This window comes from Mus pahari, chromosome 15 (assembly GCF_900095145.1).
Source record: "Mus pahari chromosome 15, PAHARI_EIJ_v1.1, whole genome shotgun sequence".
Lineage (NCBI taxonomy): Eukaryota > Metazoa > Chordata > Mammalia > Rodentia > Muridae > Mus > Mus pahari.
Window position 1 is genome coordinate 53,009 of NC_034604.1, and position 4,397 is coordinate 57,405.

Consider the following 4,397-nt stretch of genomic DNA (forward strand, 5'->3'; position numbering starts at 1 on the left):
CAGTCATGACATCCTCTAGGCTAGACACTGCCACACAACATCAGCAGCCCCTCATCCTCCAGAGACAGTAGCTAAGGCCTTGGAGGCAAACCACAAGGCCAAGTGTTAGGGATTTGTTCTAATGCCTTGAATTAATCTGCCCCCCAAAATCGGGAATCTATACATCCAAACATGGAAGGTACTTGACCCCAATTGGGTTTTGATCAATCAATAAAGAGACAATGGCAAATAGCAGGGCAGGCAGACTGAGGTAGGACCTTTCAATTTGGGTAGGCTAGGAACTGAAAGGGAGGAAGGAGAATCATCATGATTCTGAGGGAGAGGGATCAGGTTTAGAGCTGCAGAGGGAAAATTATACAAAATGTAGGTGAGAAGGAATGTGCCCCCTAAAGGGTTACTCAGAAGCATCTTGGGCAGCAAAGACTAGGGAGCCACCCAGGAGGAGCCAGGGCAACAAAGATAAAATATAGAATTAGAGGGCAGTAAGCCAGGATTACAGGAAGGAAATGTGTGCTAGCTGTGGGGAGGATTAGAATTGCCCAGCCTTTTAGCTAGCCAAGGCATTTTAAAATTAACTGGTGTGTGTGTGTGTGTGTGTGTGTGTGTGTGTGTGTGTGTGTGTGTGTGTGTGTAATCCAGACAGATGCTTGCATGCAACCAGCCAGAAGCCAAAGTGGTGTACCAATTACTACTACAGTCAAGGATATACAGCCACAGCAAACAACAGAGCATAAGGAAGACAGTCCTGTACCGTAGCCACCTGCCAAAAAGCACATCACTTTTTAAGGGTTTATAGCCTAATGTTTCAGTGAAAATCAGGGATGGTAGTAGTGACAGATACAACTGGTAAGCAGTGGCTGTGACACTAGACTCAATGGCTCAATTAGTGCTACACAGGTGCATCGTATGTGTGACTTAACAGAAAGCTGGGGCAAGACTAATCCCAGATCACAGTTCATTGTCCTCTGACATTAGCATGAATCACAAACCGTACAGAATGAGCTACAAAAATCCAGACCTCCTGGACTAAAAATCAGATACATATGATGCAAAATAGAGTAATCACAGGGACATACTCATATTATCCTATAACATTCTTATTAGAAGCCTCCTTATATCAAATATTGGCCTTTCAGAGTATATTAGTATTGTGCTTCAAAGGGTGGGAACTTAAAATTCCATTCCTTGGGGTGGGGGTGTAGTTCAGGAATGGTACACTTACTTGGCTAGCAGGCACAAGGCACCTTAGCACCACAAAAGTTAAGGAAATGAACTAAGAAACAAAAAAACTTCTATACTTTATCTCAGCACTTCAGCACTGGTACAGAAGAAAAGAATGAATCCAGGGCTTTCCATACAGCTTGGTAATACTCTATCACTGAGCTCTTAGCCCCTCATTTTTAAATAATTTACTTTTGTCTGTATGAGTGTATGCATGAGCATGCATGCTGCAGTGCAATGTACATATGGAACATAGAGGATAACCCAGAGAACACAGTTTGCTCCTAAAATGTGAGTTCTAGAGGCCAAACTCAGGTCACCAGGCTTGGAAGCAAGGGCCTTATCTACAGAGATACCTCACTGAAAGAAAAGAATCTGAAAAAAATTCTCCTTGTCCTCTTAAAAATTCAAACCACATTAGAAATAACATGAGCTCATTTTATTTGAGCAAGTACAATCAAGTATAGCAAATCTCAGTTCATCACTTTCTGTCCCTGATAGAATTATGTGTTTGAAGAAATTAGCTGCAAAGTTTCTTAAATCTCATAACTAAACTGTCAGACAGTAGTCCCAGACAAAAGATCTCTCAATGAGGTAACCCAATCACAAAAGAAGTCACTAGATATGCACTCACTGATAAGCGGATATTAGCCCAGAAACTTAGAATACCCAAGACACATTATGCAAAACAGAAGAAAACCAAGAAGGATGACCATTGTGTGGATACGTCATTCCTCTTTAAAATAAGGAACAAAATACTCATGAAAGGATATAGGAATTAGGGAAGGGTAAATATATTGTATAAAATTCTCAAAAACTATCAAAAATATATCCCTTGTATAACACACATACACATACCACCATTTATAATCTCATCTGTATCCTTTGGAATAGTTAGTTTTAATTACCAATTTAACCAATGTAGAAGCAGCTGGGAAGAAAGTACCACTAAGGGATTATTTAGGGCCAGCCTGCATGTCAACATGTCTGTGGGGGATTATCTGGCCTTAACTGATAAAGGAAGATCTAGCCTGAAAATGGGCAGTATGATCCCTGGTTTGGACCCTGTAGCAGAGTATAGGAAAACTGAGCCTCAGACATGCATGCAATCATTTCTCTCTGCTCTTGACTCAATGTGATGTGTCTATCTGAAGTTCCAGCCACCTCAACTTCCCTGCTATGATGGATTGTAACCTGGAATTGAGAGCTAAAACAAACTCCTCCAATGTTTAGTCAGTTTACTTTATCACAACAACAGAAATGAAACTGGGACAGAAACAAATAGAAAGTTCTGATGTAAGCTTGCTACTGTAACAAACCTGACCATAAGACCTTTAAGCTTGGGAACTGTCAGAGAAAGGTGGAGCCATTTGGTGTGTTGGACTAGCAAAGTTATAAGTGCTGGAAGAAGAGACACATGGACTACTGTGTAAGCTTGGAAGACAGTGATACTGAAAGACAGACAGAAGAGGCCTGGCCATGTTCAGAGGGGAACAGGACTGGGTTTGGGACCATTCCTGTGTTATTTTAGACAAGAATCTGCCTTTATTGTCTGTGTTCTGAAAACCTAGTTATGTTGAATTTAAAGGTAATGGACTAGCTTGCTTGGCAGAGGAAAATTTGGGTGGGAGAGAATTCAGGCCAGTGCTGTAGAAGCAGCTGTCATGGATAGAGAGATCTGTACCACCATACAAAATCTTGTTCACTGCACCAATAGTGTGCTTTCCTTAAAGTCAGTACCCAAGAGGGCTTAGCTACATCCCAGGTGGCAGCAGGAGTTGGTAATGCTGTGTATGTCGTCCATGTTGTTCTGGTTTTGATGGTATGAAAGATGCAAAAGGATGAAAGGGCATCCTGGAGAGCAGGCACACTGGGACAAGAGTTGCTGCAGAGACCCTGGGAGGCCATGGCACAAAGATGTGCCAGCGAAGCCTCAATTACAATGGAGATCTGAGGATATTAAAGTCTGTGGGATGTTCACCAAGAATAAATACAGATGTGGAGCTGGCCTAAGCCTGCAAGAGAAGTTATCTGTGCTATAAGTGGAAGAGCTAGATGGATGGAGCAACCCAAGCCCTTTAGAACAATGCAGAAGACTGCATTGTGAGCTCCTCATGCTAGAGATGCACCTGTAAAACCTGGTGTTCTGACTGCTGATTTGTGGAGGTGTTGTGATATGATGATTTATTTTCTATGGTGTATTCTTCCTGCTTAGAATAAGGTTGTGAACATGTAAACATGTGGAAAGTGTGTGACTTGTTTTTCATTTTATACAGGTTTTCAGTTAAGATATTTTGGACTTTCTAAGATTTTGATGAGTTTTTAAGTTGGCCTATATTTCATGAGGTAAGTGGGAGACTTCGGGTAAAAGACTGTGACTTTAAAGTCATATTTTTGCATGTCAAGTTTACAAAGGATCAAGTTGTGACCATTCCTTTTAATTGTCAATTTGGTACAATGTAGAATCACCTGGGAGAATAGTCTGAAGTGAGGGACTGCAGCAGTAGCCAGGAACTCTTTCTCTCCACTTTGACTGTAAATGTGACATGACAGCTTCAAGTTTCTGCAGCCTTGGTGTTCCTACTTTGATGGAGTACAGCCTGGACTTGAGATAAAATGAGCCCTTTCAACTTGCAGTTGCTTTCTGTCAGTATATTCTACCACCGCAACAGCCACAAAACTAGGACATGAGTGATCTCAAAAAACAACTGGCAGGGGGGAGTATAGGGAACTTTTGGGATAGCATTTGAAATGTAAATAAAGAAAATATCTAATAAAAAAACAACTAAGGCACATTTCATTTGAGTTTCTAGAAACAAAGAGCTGCTACAATAAAGCAGAATGAAATTGGATATATTGTGGAGAACCAACTGATGACACTTATGCTTGCCTCACATGTCAAAATTATCTGGTTTTGGTATGAACAAGGAAAAAATGTATTGGTTTTAGGAGCCTTCTAGACACATAGAAGAGTGTGCGCGCTGGATATAACAAAGAGTACATAAATGCATTTTCTGTGTCCTTCCATTATATGGGACTTACTGTGGGGAGCCGCCCTCACATTCGCCATTACAAGATAGCGCTGATGTCCTGTGCTCTAACAAACAAACAAGGCAGCTGCGCATGTGCTGGGTAGATTTCCACTCCCTTGTGCCCTGCCTTTCCCGTGGCGTCAT